This window comes from Emydura macquarii, unplaced genomic scaffold (assembly GCF_026122565.2).
Source record: "Emydura macquarii macquarii isolate MOO-44397 ecotype Brisbane River unplaced genomic scaffold, CSIRO-AGI_Emac_v2 contig_1451, whole genome shotgun sequence".
Taxonomy (NCBI): Eukaryota; Metazoa; Chordata; order Testudines; family Chelidae; genus Emydura; species Emydura macquarii.
Window position 1 is genome coordinate 3077443 of NW_027131588.1, and position 20530 is coordinate 3097972.

General features: G+C 40.1%; 1 protein-coding gene across 1 annotated transcript in view; it reads right to left on the reverse strand.

The window, feature by feature from the left end:
* PTPRD (protein tyrosine phosphatase receptor type D) overlaps window positions 1–20530 on the reverse strand; it is a 1886025-nt gene that overhangs the window by 1796568 nt on the left and 68927 nt on the right. The gene's annotated exons all lie outside the window — the stretch shown is intronic.

Below are 20530 nucleotides of genomic sequence, written 5' to 3' on the forward strand. Positions count from 1 at the left end.
GACTGCCTCTGATACTGACCACCTGTGCATACCTGACTACATGTCTGAACTACCCTCTAGCTCACCTCAGCCAGCTGCTATTGCAAAATCAGAGATTAAAACAACTTCAGTTAGCTAAAATTACTTCTTGGAAGCCAGAAACTGACATTTATTTGACCTTATTCTTTCTCATCTTTTCAGTTTAAAATTATAGTCTTTCTATATTCTGGAACATTATGCAGTCTCTCACACAAATTAGATGACCAACATCTAATAAGCATAACATCTAAAAGCATCCCACAGTCAACAGTTACTTCTGTCCTATCCAGATTCAAAGATTTGGGTCAAAACACCTTAGGGGCTGAGGCATTCCTGAAAGTCATTTAAATATGGTTACATACATGTATATATCAAGATTAGGGTTTTGCATTTGCAGCTTTTTGCACTTTATCTATTGAGACAACCCTGTGAAAAACCCTTTGTGTACATCAAAAACTAAAAATACTCTGGAATTTTGAAGTCTAGACAGGACCTTCTCAACTATTCTCACTGTGTGGTACTTCTTTGGTTTTATTCACCACAGCCACAATAATAACCCAAGTCAGTTGTATGAATCTTGTTTTCCAGGCCTCTAATTTTCCCAGCTTCTATTTTATTTTCCAGTCCTAATAGGATTTTGCATCACACAAGTGTTTTTGACAGGACATTGAGATCTACTGGCAAGATTTTCAGAGATGGTGAGTATCCACAGTTTCCCTTGAAGTCAATGGTGATATACTTAAAATAAGGCACTATAGTTGGCAAATACCCTACATATCTCTGTATAATCTTTGGTAATGCTATTTGCAAGGCATCGGGTCTGGAAATAACTAGAAAAATGAAAGTGCCAATAGGAAGTGGCATAAGGAGCAAAACACTAACCTACAGCATATTTCCAAGCACTGATATGGCTCATGAATTTACCCTCTCTCTAGCCACTAGAAAACTTTCCACTTTCCATGTTGGTAGGCATAGTACACTGATATAGATAGGATCAGGTGCAATGTAAATAGCATCAATGGCTGCAGCAGTGCCAGTAAAAGCTATTACAAGGCAGTGGAGCTCACAACCCTTGCATCCTCTGGAAATTCTCCTGCTTCCCCCTTGTCTTTTAGCCAGGTAAATTAAATAAGTGGCTGACTTGAATTCAACACACAAAAGCAAAATATGCAGCACCAAGAGACAGCAGCATGTGCAGTGCCTTTCACTGAAGTGGATGTGCTCTTTTGGCATGTTAATTTGGTTTCTCCTGGCAATGTAATAAAAGCTTTAAACAGTCTATATTTATGCCTTCTCAACTGAAATCCTGCATGCATATACTCTTAAATACAAAGTATGCTGACCGACTGCTCATTTTTAAAAAATATGTTCTATCACTCCATGCAAATGTACGTCTGCTCTATAAAAGGCACCACTACACAGAGGCTGCATGAGTAAACAATAAATATTCATTGTGAATGGGTGAAAAATTCAAACTGTCAGAAAATAAACACACAAATTTCCAATTTTATATGTGTAAGCCTTTTGTTTGGGTGAATGGGACCCTCCCTTGAAGGCAATTAACAGACAAGGATAATTACCTTGTCTGAAGAATTATTGATTTTACACTGTTTCATTTTAAAATAAGAGTTTGTCTAGCACCTTTTAGCCATCAATGAATGTAAACTATCTATAGTGCCTAGGCAACTCACACTTCCCAGAAGGAATGTGTTTGTCTAGGGAATTTCCTAGAGATTATAAGGTTTTCATGTTTTATATGAATTGTGAATAAAACATACCGTCAGCTAAATATAAGTCAAAAGGTAATCAAAGGTTTTTCATCTCATTGGTATGAGGCGTAAATCACATCTCTTTGGAGCAGGGACTGTCTTTTTTATTTTGTATGTATACAGTGTCTGTTATCCGGCCCTCATGTCAGTATCTGAGCATCCTACAATCATTAATAGATGTTATCTTCCCAGTATCCCCTCTGAGGTAGGGGTTATTATTTCCCTTTTACTGCTGGGGAACTGAGGCACAGAGTAGATTAAATGACTAGCCAAAGGGCACACAAGAAGTCTGTGACTGAGCAAGGTATTAAACCCAGATCTCCTGAGTCCCAAGCTCTAATCACCAGACCATCCTTCCAGTGCTGTCTACTGTCAAGTTATCCCTTTCCTTGACTGAAGACTCTGAACCAGGGGTGGGCAATAATTTTCACAAGGGGCCACTGCATGAATTTTGGTAAGTTGTCACGGGCCACACATTTCTACTATATTAATGAAATTACCTCACTATCTATTGTATAAAGACCCCATTATGTTCTTTCCACAACAAAGTAATTACACTTAATAACAATTAACTGAATACATACTTATCCAAAGCTTATCTTAGGAGGCAATTCATATTGCAAACTGTTTTGTGAACATTTGTAAAATTTGTAGTAATAACACTAAGGCTAAACTTTTACTTACAACTTATGTTCAAGCACTTCCAGAATTTCCTGTGTCTAGTCACAAGACTGGAAACAGGGAGTTCGGGAAGCTACTGGCCAAGAAAGCTCCAGCTGAAGGTAACTTAAGTGGAAATTGGTTGGGCCTGCTTTCAAAGTGGGTGGCCCACCCAGGCCCACCAGTAGCTACACCACTGTGTGGAGGAAGATTCTAGTAGTTTCCTCAATTGCTGGGAGTCATGGCGAGCCGGACAGAAATGTTAGACAGGCCAGATCCAGTCCGCGGACCATATTTTGCCCACCCCTACTCTAAAAATTACTGCAATACTCATTTTAAGTAATAAATATGTTATTTGGAACATTCCCCCCTTCCGTTCTCACATAGTAACCCCTCCATTTGTTTTGCTGGGTTTTTTGTTGCTAGGTTAGAGAGAGTTTCATCATTTTGGTAGCTTTACTGCATTTTATTATGTTTGCTTAGATTTTCTTCCCCACAGCACCTGAGAATTTTGACAGTATTCATTTGTAATAAGACGATCACAGTTCAACCATTATCTTAATGCAAACGGTTGTAAATATAAAGCAATTATACTCAATTTTGCCAACCAAAAAAAATTGAACTATTTTTCTTTATTTAGTGAAGCCAACACAGACTGATTGCTGCTGGTAGGATATCTCATTAAATAATGTCAGTAAGTACTGTATTATTACTTCTTCTGAGCATGCTCTAAACATCTGAGCGTAGCATAACTATGGGCGATGTGAAATGAAAACTAAAAATGAATTTCTAATCCCAGATTGTTTAATGTCTTGTACTAAACAATCACTAACAGACAAATTAGCTAGTGATCAATGCATGAAAGACAGTTATCTTTACAAATTCCTAATTCCATTTTAAAGCAGACATATTCCACACAGCAATACAAGAAAAAAAAAGTGACATCCTAAAATACAGCTCTGGTTAGATAATCATGCACCTAGGGAGTTATGAGAGAATGTTTTCTACCCTGAAGGTACAATAAAATGATTATCTTATGACAAGTACAGCATCTGGAGTTGGTGTAGCAGTGTTCTGAGAAGCCTTCATTTTAAGGGAAAGTATCGTGGATTTTGTACAAGAATGAACAAATCTGAAGTTGACATTGTCAACAGGAATTTTTTAAGGAATCAGTCATTTTTAATAGAAAATTTAGAACACTTCAGCCAAAATTTCCCAATGTTGGTGCCTAACATGTGGCACATAAGACCATGATAAGGCAACCAAGATTGAATATTTTGCCTATAATCATTGGAGATATTTTGTAATCAGTCTTAGAAATGAATGGAGCAGAACTGAAGAGTGATCAGCATTTTATCACTGTGCTGAACGTAATAATTTTACTGAAACATAAGATTGCATTTTTGTAGGACAATTACGTACAATTACCAGTACACCAGCGTCAGATCTTTGGTTATGTTGCTTTCAGAGTGGCAAAACCTTTTTCCTCCCCTGGATCATTATAAACACATTTGTTATTCAATTTACCACTATTTCCTTTTTAGTAGTAATGCTGAAAGAGAAAACCTACTAGTATATAAACATTCCATTTATAAAGAGGAAAAAATATAAATGCATTGAAAAAGCATAAAAAACAGTGTCCGTTTCTGAGAAAGCAATCAAATGCTGATGGGCTTTATACACAGTACTTCCTGCTTTTATTACCTGTGTTTCATAGCTATCTCAGATTAAACTAAAAGGAAATATTGATCTAAATGGTATCATGACCTTCTGTCAATGGAGGAGTAGAATTTTATGAAACATGTTTTATGTCTGAAATCACATTTTTTGTTATACCATTGTAACATGCAGATGCAACTCTTGTTATCTGTAATATTATCTGTACAGGGTATAAAGATTACATAAGAAAGGGATTTTAAAAGTGTCATAAAAACTAGGCCTTAGAGAATATCTTCTAAACCCTGTCTCTGTCTAATCAAGCTTTTCTTTATAACTGACTGTTAAACTTCCCATTAACAGCCTTTTACACAAGAAATAAAACACATTTCATTTCTCTTTGCATATAATAGAATCCTTCTTATGTTAACTGGTTCATAAATGAAAGAATTTTAAAACCAATTTCCACAATGGATTTGTCTGTCAAGTATTATGGTCAATGTAGGTTGTTGAGTCATACTCTGTGTGATGCACAACACTCATAAAATAATAGAAACTATGCCCCCAGCTTGCTGTAATTGCACTGAAAATTGACTCTGCTATGGTTGTATATTTTTGGTATTCCTAACAGAACAAACAACAATAATAATTTTCTCTTATACAGAGTCTTTGATCCAAATGTCACAGCACTTTACAAAAATGGGGAAGCATTATCGTCGTTTTACGTGTGTGGAAACTAACTCATAACCACAGGGCTTAAGTTGCCTGAATTTGCTCTAACCACTAGACCATGTGGTCTTCTAGTTCGTCATTAAAAAAGCTTATGCAGCTTTTATAAAAATTTCATGATGGATGAGATAACACAAGTTGTCTGTCTCTGTGCAAAATAAAACAAAACAAGGATCATATTCTCTCCCCACCTCTATGTAATAAAAATGTTGTTTATTCATACTATACTGAGACCAAATGATACATATTTCAAGAAAAGTGTACTTAAAATGTGCTGAAAAGTGTCCAGGTACTATCAAGCTCTCTGATTTGTTAACTTTCCTGGAAGTGTTCTCCAGAGCAGTTAATGGGATCTGTTATTCTCAGGGGATTAACTCTACAACTGTACAATAATTTTATTAACATTAAAGGGAAATACCCTTGTAGTGGAAGAGTATGTCAAAATCTTAAAGGTTGCAGCAAACACAAATGTCTATTTCTTTAATAATGATCAGGAAAATTAGTAGAGAAATTTAGAATGGGGAAGAGCAGAAAGAAGGAAGAAAGATGTGGGGGAGAAGCAGAGAACATCCCAATGTGTGTGTATGTGTGTGGGGGGAGAGGGGAGAGGGGAAATGGTAGAGGAGGAAAGAAAGTATAGCTGGAAAGAGAAAAAGAACAAGCTAACATAATGGATAAAGAAGTGTGATGGGTGACCCAGTAGAAAAAGAAAATGGAAAAAGAGAAACAGAGAGCAGAACAAAAATCAGGAGTTACATAGAGTCACAAGTCCAATATTTTAAATTTAATACAAAGTTTAGAGCCAAATATTTTACAACAAAATGCTCCTAAACAACATGATCATATACTACAACAGATCACATTTACAAAGTTGTCCATAAAAATTTGGATAAAATATTCATAATTTTATTCTGAGGCATTTCTTGGCCCACAAACATCCCTGCTTTCCCTTCAGTGGCCTGATTTCTATCAAAACGTGGAGGGGCAGGGAAATGTTTTACTTTCATGTGTTTTAATGTAGAAAAATGTGCCTTGCCTTGAAGAAAAGAATCTCAAGATTATTAGGCTGTCACTCAGAAATAAGAATATTAAGTAAAAATAAGCCTATTTTCCTGCAAAGAGAGCCCTATCTCCCAGCAAAAACCTGTTTTATTTCATAGCTTTTTTGTGTAACTGAACTATTTTCACAAAATTTGAAATGAAAACTGAAGTCTTCTCAAATAGAAGCATCCAGATTGCTCTATTATCCTCACAAACATCCAATCCATTTCTTCCTTAACTCCACACCACACTAACACTCAATATAACCTCTGCCACAAAAAAGAAAAAAAGAAAAGCAAAGCAGCCAATGGTAAAAAAAAAATTGAAGAGAAAACTTCATTGGAGGGCAAATTTGATCACAAGTCACCTTGCAAACTGAGTTTTAATGAGTGGAGTCTGGTTTACCCCAAACCTGTACAGCTCTGCTGTTTTTTCCTCCTCCTCTCACACTTCTCCCCTAAATCCTGGATTCTAAATTGTCTGTCACAGGGACTGTCTGTGTTTTATTTGTCTGTACAATACCTAGGACAGTGAGACTTTAATATCTGTTTGGGGTTTCCCAGACAATAACACAATAGAAATAATACAAACTGACACCAACTTGCCAAAAGTCATTAGCTATATCCCTTCCGTGCATCTTTACACACAGTATATGAGACAAAATACGATCCAAACAGTGCTCCTATGTCTCCCAAGAACTCCGTAGCCTGGCTTCTGGCCAGCACAGATACATTCCCTCTTCCCTTCTGGCAGTACCACACACTTCTGAATAGATTCAGCTGCATCTAACTTGCTCACAGCTGGGAGTGTGTCCCTCAGCATCCTGTGAACCAGAGGCATGCACAGAAATGTAAATGTGAACCCTTTTGGAAGGGCAATTTCTCTGCCCGTCTATGCCCCAGACTGGAGCACTTGCTCCCCTCCCTGCCACGGTCCAGGGAGGAGCACGTTCTCCCTGCCCCCACTGCAGCCCCAGGCTGGGAAGAGTTCTGTGCCCCCAATGATTGTGGGTGGGGGACATGCTCCTGCTTTGAACCCTGGCTAGCAATTAACTTCCTAACCCCAGGTTACTTTTCGACTTATTATGCTTTCTCATAAGGACACTACTGCAGTAGGATACAAGATACTTTTCAGATCCCTTCTATGATCATTAAAATATCTGTACTCCTGTAATAAGCCCCCATCCACTCACTCTCTAATCCTCTCAGTGCCACTCATGCCACACAAAAAAAGTGAAGTGTTAAAAATGGTTCAGTACAGCATTTCTGAAACAAAACATTTCAACTTTTCATTTTGGACCTCAAAATTCATCCTTCTGTTTCATTTGACACAAAACTGAATTTTTGACATTTTCATTCACCAAAAAATTTGAAACTTTTTGTTTCTGATTTTTTCCTGAAACATCCCCCTCCCCTCTTTTTCCCCCAATTTTTCAAACCTGCACCTGAACCAAATATTCAGTTTTTTCACACAGTCCTACCCAGATCCAAGCTCTTCAGAGGAATCACATTAATTGGAGAAATAGTTCCAGCTCTCTAATACAGTTGGTTCTCTCTCAAAGAGTGTCTCTTGCTTCTCCTTTTCAGACTGTGTTCTAGCTCAACAACACTCTGGAGGGAAGAACTCAGAGACATCTCTCATCCCTGCTTACTAACTTACCTCACTGGAGATTTTTGCTTCTAAAGTGAAATAGTGAGTGTCCAGAGCCCTGAAGAGAAGGGAACTGTGCAGTCTGAGAGGGTGCCACAGAAAACATTATTGAGGTTGCAAAGGGGCACAAAAGGATGTATTTATAAAGACAGTGTTTTGTAGTTTTAAATTCAGTGACATTTGAAAGCCTATCATCTGCAATATGAGCCCTAATAAAATAATTTAGATGTAAAACACAGCTTTAAAATTGCATATTCTAACGAATATATAAATATCTTCTGTCTTTTGCACATTTGATCATTTGAAAGTGTTCATGCCTTTGTATTCTTCGTAACACCAGATCTGGCTTGTAGGAAAACTATAGGGGTTTAAATACTGAAATGTATGAAATGTATGACTGCATTGTACAAAGACCTTATTATGAAGCAGAAAAGTAATGTAAAAACACAGTTAAGTCACTTTTTTTGTAGAATGTATATTCTCTATATTTCCCATTATCAGTCAGAATTCTAGTCCACTGTATTCCAAAGAGTTTGAAAACTATGTTCAAAGGGAGGGCATGAATACAACAGCAATGACTGATGGTCAAACACACACAAGTGACTAGATTTTGGTTTTATGTAGACTTACATACTTTAGGCCTTTAGAAATGAATGAATTAATCACTAGTAGTATACGGATGGAATAGACAAATGACAGTGTCATAAGCTTAAAAAAAGGCCTTTCAAGATCCTTACATGTTACAATGATTTATTGATATAGTAGAGTTGGGGATGAGGCCACTGAGAGTTATCCCCCACCCCTTACAAAATTTATGTATGTGCAGCTAGAGAGGAGAGCTTTAAACTAGGTTCAATGCGGGATGGGGACCTAAGCCTGGAGGTAAGTGGGGAAGTGGGAAACAAAGAGGAAACAGAAGGAGAAGGGTGCAATAGGGGAGGACAATCGGCCAGTTATCTCAAGTGCCTATACACAAATGCAAGAAACCTGGGAACCAAGCAGGAGGAATTGGAAGTCTTGGCAGTCAAGGAACTATGATATGACTGGAATAACCGAGACTTGGTGGGGTAACTCACACAACTGGAGCACTGTCATGGATGGGTATAAACTTTTGAGGAAGGACAGGCAGATGTGAAAGGGTGGAGGAGTTGCACTGTATGTAAGAGAGCACTATGATTGCTCTGAGCTCCAGTCTGAAACTGGAGATAAGATAGGTGAGAGTCTCTGGGTTAAGCTTAGAAGCAAGAACAATAAGGGTGATGTCGTGGTGGGTGTCTGTTATAGACCACCAGACCATGAGAATGAGGTAGATGAGGCTTCCTTCAGTCAACTAGGGAAAGTTTCCAGTTCACAGGACCTGATTCTCATGGGGCACTTCAATCACCCTGACATCTGCTGGAAGAACAATACAGCAGAACACAAACAATTTAGGAAGTTTTTGGATAGTGTTGTAGACAACTTCCTTGTGCAAGTGCTGGAGTAACCAACTAGGGCCATGCTTCTCTTGACCTACTGCTCACAAACAGGGAAGATTAGGTAGGGGAAGTAGAAGTGGGTGGCAACCTAGGCAGCAGTGACCATGAGATGGTAAAGTTCAGGATCCTGACAAAAAGAAAGGAGAACAGCAGGATATGAGAAATACCATGGAATTCAGAAAAGCAGACTTGGACTCCCTCAGGGAGCTGATGGACAGGATCCCCTGGGAGGCTAATATGAGGGGGAAAGGAATCCAAGAGAGCAGGCTGTATTTTAAAGAAACCTTATTGAGGGCACAGGAACAAACCAACCTGATGGGCAGAAAGAATAGCAAATATGGTAGGCGCCGAGCTTGGCTTAACAAAGAAGTCTTTGGTGAGCTTAAACACAAAAAAGAAGCTTACAAGTGGACTAGGGAGGTGTAGGAAGGCGCTGTGGCCTCCCCCGAAGTCCGGACCCGAGGAAAGGCCACAGCGACCCGGCTGGACTGAAACGGACCCAGCAGGCAAGTCCGCCCCGCAACAGAAAGGCCGGGTTGTGATAGAGCCGGCAGGCCAGTCTGCCCGACAACCAAAAGGCCGGGCAGTGATAGGCAGTCTGCCCGGCAACCAAAAGGCCGGGCAGTGATAGGACTGCCCAGCCAGCCCAACCAGCAACAGCAGGGCGGAGTCTCTACAGGAAGGGGCAGTATAAAAGACAGGCCCCAGAGCTTAGTAGGGAGAAGACTACTATTGGAGGCAGATGTGCTGCCCTGCCGGCTGAGCCCTAGGCCGGACTGGAGCCGAGCTGATACCAGGGATGCTTGCCTCCCAGATCAGAGACCCCAACCATTCCACGATTCTACCTCAGGGCCCAGAGACTGGGTAGGGCCTCCAGGCCCCAGCTGGACCAGGCTCCCAGACCCCAGTGACTGGACTGGAATCCCAGTGACTGGGCTGAGCCCCCTGAGCAACCTGGATGGGAGATACCCCCTGAGGCTGGATGGGACCTGGAGGAGCTGCCTGAAGCCAAGCCCCCAGAAGCTGGACAGGACCTGGAAGAGCTGTCTGATGCTGAAGCCTCCCAGGAGCCCTGTGACCTGGAGGAGCTGCCCCTCACCAAGGAGCTCCCTGCCCTGCCACCAGTGGATGAGGAGGGACTGGTGGGCCTACCACGGACCGAGTACCCCAGCAACCCCGAGGACCCTGATTAGACAGGTACCTGGGGATACGGGGAGGAAGTGGCCCAGGGACAGCCATAGACAGTGGCTGAGTCTGGGGCAAGAAGCCTGTTGGAGTGTTGCGGTGGGAGCCTTTGCCACTGCCAGGGCCCTGGGCTGGGATGAAGTGGAGATGGGTGGGCCTGTGTCCCCCTCCCCCCTTCCCTAGCAACCCTGGGAGAGCCTACTCCTCTCTACCACTACAGATAGTGGATCCACTGCCTGCCCGCCCTGCCTGAGGGCCGAGCCATTGAACTGCTTGCTGGCCCGCCCTACCATTGAACTGCTTGCTTGTCTCAACCGGCCACAGGGCCTGAGGCAATAGAATGCCTACATGCCTCATCCCACCAGGGGGTGGAAGGCTAAACCCACAGGACTGCCCGCCCTGCCCGCGGGCCAGGGCTAAGACCTGGGCACAGGAGGATTATAAAAAATATCATCCTCCGGCATGGTTAAATGGTTTTCTCCCCCACTTGCTCAGCTTCATGGATTTGTTTGCCTTATATGTAACTTTGCTTTTATTGATCTCTGCCTGTAACTATGCAAGTCAGATAGCCAAACATTCCTTTGTCTAAGACAGGCTGGGTTTAGGCACTGTCTCCCATATTTCTAGTACACATCTATAACTTTGTATGTAACCTGTACATACATGACAATGGTTTTCAGGACCAGTGTCACTAATTCACATGATAACTTACAGGAGATAATTGAAATACATATTATGATAACAGTGTGTTCAGGCACTCAGTGTCTCAGGCCTGAGGTGAATTACAGTATGGGGGCTCTCTGCCAGTTGGCATTGAGGGCTTCCCAGGGGCCAAAGGAAGTGGCGGTGGGAGCTGGTAAATGAGTGTTTGTGCAGAACACAGATCTTAGCTGCACTCCTCGCTCAGCTACTGCTGCAGCCCCAAGCCAGCTGCTAATACTCCAGTGAACCACAGGAGGTTCAGCAGCCAAAGACTTGCAGCCAGTGATCCACAGATGGATTGTTGGCTCCATCTCTGCAACCCAGCAGCCAGAGAGACCATATGTGAGGATGTAGTCAGCTGCTGATTCTCTCACTCTGATGAAGGTCATTATACAGAGCTATGCAAAAGTTTCACATTGATATCAAGACCCAGGCAAAACTTGACTGGTGTTAACCCTCTCACCTAGATTCACATGCAATTTAGAGGGGGTTGACTGAGACTCCGCTGTCTCCCAGGTCCCCTATCTTTTCTCTGTTTATCCTTAGTACTTTTTCAGATTGTTATTCTATAATTGTTCATAGCACAAAAATAGAAAATATGTTTAAAATATTATGGTTCTACCTTATCTAAATCATGTCATCAGTTACCTCCCTATAAAGGATCTCCTGCTGTGGGTAGCACCGGTGGCTCTCCCTTGTTGTCAATCTTCGAGGGAGATCACATCTCCCGGCGCCTACGCCCTGCAGGGAGTCCAAAATAAAGGGGCCATCTCCTGCCCTTAGCAGGGCGAGCCTTGGTTTCAGGTCCTGCCCCTTGGGGGGCGGGGGGAAGTCAAACAAACGTAATAGTCTCTAAACCTTTAATAGGGCGAGCATGCAGCTCAGGGCCCCAACCCTTAGGCAGGGCAGGCCAGCAAAGGGGAACAGTCTTGAGCCCTGCATAGGGCAAGTAGGCAGTTCTGAAGCCTTGGCCCTTAGGCAGGGCAGGCGTCACCACGGGAACAGTCTCTAGCACTCACAGGGTGAGCGAATAGTCTATAGCCTGGCCCTCAGCAGGACTGGCAGGCAGCGGGAAACAGCCTTCAGCCCTTACATCATTCCTCTAAAGTATCTGTTACTGGCTGCTCTGTTAGAGGGAGGATACTGGCCTGGATAGACTATTGGTCTAATCTGGTGTGGCAATTTCTATATTGTCATGACACAAGGTAGGCAAAGAAATAGTCTCAAATATAACCTACAACTGTGTAACAGCAACAAAAATACAGTTAGCAATCAAATAAACTAGTCGTCAACAGTAAATGATGGAGTGCAGCACTTTGAAAATAGCTGCTGGCATGACTGTGAAACAAAAAAAAATCTACTACTCACAACGACAGACACATTCAACTTAGCATAGCTGACAGCAACAGCACATTTGTTTAACACCATGTAGCATAATCAAATCAAACTCCACAGTCGTGGACAGACTCATAAGCCAAAAAGGAAACCGAGCCCTCATTGTTTGATTACCTTATCTTTTCTTCTGAGCTGTTTCAGAAGCTTTCCTGGGATCCTGCTCTGTATCATTAATACATTATTTGGGTTATTACTTACAGGTTAGCTGTAACCTTCTCTCAAATGTAGTTTAATGTTGTAAGATAATAACGACATTGCCTTACAGCACTACTTTCCCAAGAAATGTTGATTAATTAAAACTAATGTGAACAAATAAGAAATGTATGTTATCAGTATTAGCTTTTCTTTGCTAGACCTAATTAAAATTACCTTAAAGTTTCTCTCTTAGAATTTTACCAGATCAAACAACAATTTACAGCTACAGTAAGATATCCAAGCTCACTCTATTAATTCTGCTCTATTTCTAATGGATGATGTGGTCAGACATAATGTATGGAGGGTCTGCACTCTGTAGTTATTTTGTGATATATGATTAGTCAAATCAGATCAGTCTTGCAGTTCAGGTGAAAGAGAGAGACCTTTCCAACATGCCAAAAATCAGACAAGCAATTGAAACATTTTGTGGCTCAGCCAAGTGAACTGCTTACATCTTCAGAGACAGAATTCTATGCAGCCAGAATTCACAAGTTTACAGAGGACCACAGAACATCATTCAAAGCTTCAGGAGCTATTCAGCCATAAGTCATCTGGAGTTCAAAAATTTGTTTTGGTCAGGCCCAGTGAGAGCTACGTGCTGAAAGACAAAAGGCTAACTTTTTCAGAATAACTCTCTTCAGGCACTACCTTTTTGACCAGTTCAAAGAAGGCACAAAGCTTCCTTTGAAAAACAAAAGTACAGAGTAATATATATAACATTTCATTCTCGACCTGTGGTCCACAGATGAGCTTTTGGTGGTTTGGTTGCCTGAAAATTAGCCATATAAGTTTTTGAACATGAAAGTCATTGCTAATTTCTTAAAAAACCTGTATGAATCAACTGAATCAATTGAAGCATCATTTCCTTTTATATGAATAATGGAAAGATTATATATTGTAACAAGCCTTTCACATAACTAGCAACTGAATCTTTTAATCTCCAACCCCTCTCCAAAATACAAAGACCATAAGTTAAGTTACATTCTTCTCCTTCAGCTGCATATCTTTGTTTCCCAGTCCCACATCAGTGATGAGCTCCCTTGAGGGCCCTTATCAGTGAAGTCTGTGTACCTGCCTCCTTACATAAGTTAATTATATATTCCCAGGCATATATCAGTTCCATGTCCCTCACTGATTAATTTTGCATCCCTTGATCCCCAGATCAGTGAATTCTCTTCTTCCCCTAGCCCCATACTTGCACTTGCCCCAACCCCATATCAAATCTGCATGCGCATGTGTGCACACATGTCTACAAGTCCCCATCAGCACACCTCTGCTCTCCCTGTGCCCCTGAAAGTTCAACTCCCACCCCACACCCCAAAGGCGTGGACTGGGGTAGGAGTTCCAGGGGTGGTTCTCTCCTATTCCATTCCAGGCATCCTGAGTAGGAAAGGGGAGGGTGAGAAAAGGAGCTAACGCACTGTTCACAAGAGGGGTGGAGGAAGAGTGAGCAGAGCTGCTATGAACTGCTGGGCTTTTTCTGTTCCCTCCTTTTAAAAATGGCCTGGCACTCCTAAGCACTCTGGGTCTGTAATCACATAACAGTGCAACTAACAAACATAAGTGGCACCATCAGATATGTTGTGCACCAAATAGATCACATTAAGTGGTATCCACGGTGCTGTAAAAATCTAAATCCATCACTTAACTCTTTACATGCAAGTTGTTCATGGAATTGTGAATATAAATATTAAAATTATGCATTAATAAGTGCTTGGTGGCCTATGATATTTTCTTCATTCCACAGGTGGTCTAGGATATCAAAAGGGTTGAGAATTATTGATGTAGAACACACATTTAGTGATGCTGATGCTTAGAGCCATGTTGCCAGCAGTTGTTATCATATTTCATAAGCTAAGATATGGTATAAGTAACAGACTTTTTTCATTGCCTTTTTTCCCCCCACTGAAACTAAAAATATTTATTTAAAAAAAAAATGTTTTTGTTAAATCAAAATGAACATTTTAATTTAGTATTTTTCATATTCAATTTAAAATATGTTTTGTTCTATCCTCTCCTCTCTTTTTCCTTCCAATTGAAAAGTGAGGGGATGAGAGGAGGGGATGAAAGGGGAAACACACACACACACACACACACAAACCCAAACACACACCTGATTTGAAACTAAACCAAAACAACTGAAAAAAAATCTGAAATTTTTGAACAAAACAAAAAACAGTTTTTATTTTATTTGAAAATTTTCTGAGAAAATAACTGCCATTTTTCAACCAAGTCTATTGATCACTATGTGGATAGCAGACATCCAAGGAAAATTAAGATTCTGCATGAAGTAGTATTGGTGATTCAAGTATGAAATACTTCTCCTTCTCCCTTCCTGAGCAGTACCTGAGTCTGGCATTAGCAAACACTGTGTGTATTTATCTCATCCAAAAGGTGCTACCCAGTGATGGTCCAGATAACCTGTGGTTATTTAAAAAACAAACAAACAAACAAAAAAAACTTTCCTCACAAGAGTAGGGGTTTTAGATTTGGTAATATTCCAATTTAGCTAGTTATGTTCTGCTTACATAAAGTACTCCTGCAGTCTCATTTTATTTTTTTAAACTCTCAAATTGTTGTTCAGGTCCTAGATATATACTGAAGGAGTGGCTGTGCTCCTCCCTGTATGAAGTGCTTTAAGTACGAATGCCCTTTGGAATAAAGAGTACTGAAAACTAATATTACATTTGTAAGAGGAAAAAATGAAGGTAGGTATTTAGTATCTACATGTTACGTTTTACTACAATATTGGAAGGTTTCATGATGAAGCTATAGTTGATGGTATGAGAAAAGTGAAAATATGAAAATGTCAAGAGTTAGCGCATATGATTGCTTTTCTGTTTACAACTTTCATTTAAAAAAAAAAAAAAAAAAGCTTAGTTTTGGTAGTCATTTTATCCAAAAACTGAGGGTGAAGGCATGGGAAGTCACCTGGCACACCCTACCGTGGCCAGACATAGCATGACAGGTAAGTCCTGCCTCGATTTCTCTCATCAGGAGTATAAATAAATCCAGACAAGCTTTGGGTATTAAACAGGACCATCCGTGCTGGATATCCTTTATTAAAGGAAGCCTCACACAGGCATTCACAACACCTTTCTACCTCCGTTTTCTGGCTGAGGGACTCCCTCAGTCTCAGCCTATCGGTCACCTGTGCATGTGTACACAGATCTTACTGACTGAAAGCCACATCAAATGAATGAGTTTTGCATTTAGTTGCAAACATGGTAAGGCTTATGCTCATTCTTATCTCCTGTAGTAAAAATTCCATAATGTAGGTCAGGTTCTTTAAAAATCCTGTAAAGGTATGTCTCCTGAACTCATGAGCCTCCTCTAACTGGTCCACAGATACATGATTCCAGTGCACTGTAGCCATCATGGGAGGTCATGATTGAGAGATCAGGAAGGGAGGGAAAGGCCATCAACCTGATAGCTAGGTCCAACCTTCTGGAGAGCTTTAAATGTCAAGATGGAGAACTTGAACTAGTCATAGGACCAAATCCTGGACCAGAATAGATCCCTTTTGGGCCATTCCAGAAATGCAAAATGGTCAGAAAACTGCTAAGCAAAGCAGAATCTTTTTCTGTATAGAAAAACAAAACCAGAGAATGAATTTGCTGCATAGTTAAGAGGGATAAGTGTATGGCGGTTAGCTTTAGTTTCAATACTGCACTTCAGTTGTGTACATTTGTCAGTTTACAATACAGGAAAGTGCATATCTGGCTTCCTCTTTTTTGAGTATAAATTTATATCTTTATATAAAGACTTTTCATGGTCTCTTTTAAACGCTCATTTATACACCTCGCCATATTAAATATTTTGTAGTGCTAGTATAAGTGTGCAATATTAGAGTTTTGAAAACCAAGCCATTCAAGTTCATATTAACTAGCTGAGAAAAGGACTACTGCCTTCTGCTTAAATATTTTGATTCCCTGCAGACTTGTGAGATTAAAAAAATTAAGTGATCATTCGTTTTGTCTGGTACATACATAATCATCAAACTAAATTCTCATTTATCTTTCAAAAGTCTTTGGTCAAGAAAATATACACACATTACCATGGATTCTGCAATATTGTGGGGAAAAACATTCCAGCTACTCGCCGGATTGGAAAGGGTATCAAATGTTCACTCTTGATGTTTTCATAATTTCACATTTCTCACACTATGAAGTACAGAATCATCATAAAACACTAAATTTTGTGATTATAAAATGATCCTATAAATCTCAGATATATTAAACACAGCACTTGTTATGGGTTGCATTCAGTTCACAAGACAATGGAACGTTACATGAACTTCTTGTGTTGGATCATTCGGACCATTACAAAAGCTAAGTTGATCACTTATTTATGGTGTAATTGTTAAAAGCCAGATCCTTCATTCCTTGCAAATCTATGAGTCTGCTACCTGTTGTAACTCAGTCATCATGGAGCTGTGCTGATTTCTGCCAGCAGAGGATCTGTCCCCTATAAGTATAGCTAAGGTCAGTGGTAGTTTTGTGTGCCCAAGTGCAAGATGGAGATATGGTAATTGTAATGGCTAAATTGTCTTCTGTAAGTTTCATGGAAAGCAAATGCCTTCATCTTCACTGCATGTCAAAGCATACATTTAGCCTGTGCTTCTGCATGCAGAAGATTGAGCTGCCAGTCAGATGTTTAGTGTCATCAGCTTCCTTTCAAGACAATAGGAATGGAGGACACGCCACATCTCACAACTTGCAGTCAGCACCTGACAGGGTTGGATGCAGTCTCTTAAACAGTCTTCTCATTGACTCTGTTTAGAGTAGTGTGAACTACAGTTTAAGAAATTGGTAATATCTATCCAGGACTTCAGGGCCAAATTCTAATTTTACTCCTAACCTTGTCTCAAAGTCAGTCAATGAGGTTACAGATCTGACAGAGTAGAGCATTTGGCCCACTGACTCCATGCTATGTAAAACTGTGTATTATGCCAACAGCAATTAGGTCTGAGTTGAAAGAAGGGGCGTAGACACTAAAAATACAAATATAATCTAGACTGTATTTTGTAGCAAAACATTACCTACACACTCTCATATATAATATTATAAAAAATATTAATAAAAATATCCATTGTGCCATGGAATCCTCTCATATGTTCTACAGTACCCAAGTACTAGGAAATAGCTAAGTGAGTTTTGGCACCCTTTCTCAGAAATTCTTAGTCTCGTGTCAGACCTCTCAAACTTATCCTGCCTGTAAACTCAAAGTCTCTTGTCCCATATATCTTAGGGTTATCATGGCCCTGTTCAAAATTTCACACATAGGAAAAATGTTATCTGACTGCTTTGTGACTCTAGCAAAGACACAAGAACAACATATTTTAATTACCTCCAGTCTGTGCCAGGGATGCAGAGAGGACAGGTACTGGGTCCAGCAAAGCGGAGGCCAAGGAACCACAGATATTCCTCACGATGCAGTCATATGGTTCCCTGGCCAGATGCACAGGATTCTCACTCCAATTCAACTCTCAAGCAGTGGTCCATGACTATGCTCAGAGACAGGGGAATTATGCAGAAACAGTTGAAGATAATACTTTTTTGGCAGCTTTAACTCTGGTTCTACCTTTTTGGAGGAGGAGACATAGGGGTGTGTCGAAAAACATATGATATGGTCTGTAGGCTGCACTGATTTTTAATTGGGGGTGGCAGAGAAGACAGACAGTTATGCTAAAGGGAGAACATCATTTATTATTTACATTACCATAGTGTTTGGTATACTATAATCACAGCTCAGGACCCCAATGGGATAGATGCTGTACAAACAGAACTAAAAGATGGTCCCTGCCCTAAAGAGCTCACAATTTGAGTATAAAAGACAACATATGTAAACCTGCTTTACCTTTAACAGGGCTCATCCATGGCACCATTTTTTTTCACATGCCATTTTACTTTTCTGTGCTGAACTGTGGTGAGAGCAAGGAGCAACAGAGAGGTCTTTGGATGAAATCCTGGCTCCTCTGAACTCAATGGCAAAACTCCCACTGACTAAAATTGGGTCAGGATTTCACCATTTACTTTTTCTTCCTCTCAACATTTCGAAAAATATCTATCAAATTATGGTACCTGTAAGATGTATGTACAATGTTATTACAACTTTGATGGGAGTTATAGTGGTAACTAATGTTTTAAAAAGATTTCAGTGCCTTCCAAGTGAGTTGCATAGATTAATGCAATTTTAAGCTATAATCTTAAACATTCAAAATTGTTCAATGTAAATTGCTAAATGTAATATATTGGCACAGTACAGCAATTAAATGACCATGGATCCATTCTACCTATGCAATGTAAGCACGTGAATTAGCTAAGCACATACTTAAGTTAGATACATACAAGTGCTTTGCTGGTTTGGGACCTGATTCAAAGACAGTGGAGTCTTTCCATTGACTTAAATTGGCTTTTAATCAGGGCCCAGGGCCTGTACAAGGGCCTAATTTAACTCCTACTGATGTGGGCATCTATACATTGACTCCACAGGGAGTTGCACTGGACCTTACAGTGGTGAATGAGAAAGAAATAGGATAATGAATGGTATTACTATAATTAAGTGTCAGTTGGCAAGGATATTGGAGTTGCAAATTTAAAGCCAAGGGGTTCAGCCTTTGATAATTTTGTAGCCTTGCAAAAATCTCTTCTGAGTCAGACCTAGAGCATTTTCTGGGGATTACAAGTGAACAAGTTCCAAGAGGTTATCATCAACATCACTGAGGGCAGCAAATACTTGCAGTTCTTTTTGATAGCCATGTTCCACTGTCACTAAATAAATATATAAAACAGAATGATAAGGAAGAGGAAGCTCTTTCATAAGCAGATAGAAATTCCTAGAATACTGTGGTATTTTTCCTTTTAGCACTCAGCTGATGTTTTTTCCAGCTACAGTGCTTTGAACCATCTACCCTGTATAATTGTTCTAATTATATCCATCAAATGTGGTGCATGTTTAATTGGATTTTAATAGAACTGTAACTCCTTGTTTAGCAGCAAGTTTAACAGGAGCGTAATTTATTGTTGATAAGTTCCAGGGCTTCAATTCCACCTACTAAATAAGAATTGGAATTGCATTTGAAAGCCCATGTCTTGAATGGTATTCCTCTTCAGAATACTGATTCCTATAAATCAAAGCAGAACATAGTTTTGCATACATACAGGATGAGCAAGGAGCAGGTATTCAAGCATTTAATTCTCACTCAATACATGGCATAGAGTTTTCATAGTAATGTTGCACTAGTAAGTATGTATTCTGTTAGAAAAATATATAAGCCAAAAAGAAATGTAGCTTGTGAAACACAAACAACCTCAGTTAACCAAATAATATAGTATTTGTCAAAAGAAACATCATTAAGATATATGATAAATGGATAAAAGCTTTAAACAGAAGTCTACTGACAATTGGTTATGTAGGAACATAGCACTGGAAGGAACCTCCTTAGGTCATCAATACCAGTTCCCTGCTATTACAAGCAGCCCCATCACATAATCTTACATTATACTACTGCTACATTAGTAGTAATATTACAGCAGTGCCTGAAGGCTCCAACTGAGTTTGGGGTTCCACTAGTGCTATGCTCTGTACAAACATATGGTAGAAGAAAGCCCTTGCCTGAAGAGTTTACAGTCTAAGAAGACAATACAGAGAGGGAGGGGAAACCAGAGCACAGAAAATTGAAATGACTTGCCAAGGTCCATGACAAATCTGTAGCAGAGCCAGGGAGCAGAATATCAGCTCAGCCATACACACTTGACCATCTGCTTGTACTATCATATCACTTTGATACGTTGTGGAGTCCTCAATTCTATTCTCTTTCTATATTTTTTTGGATGAGAAGAAAAAAATAAGGTATTCTTAATGGGTATAGAGGAACAAAGATTGGGAACATCTTTAAGCAGAATTATGAGACTAAAGCTATATTACAATCATAGGCTATGTTTTCACTGACGGCAGCAAATTCGCTGCCGTCAGATCGACTTCTCTGGATTGACTAAGTGGTCAATGAAGACCCACTCAGTCGATTCAGAAATCGACATATTAAAACCACCT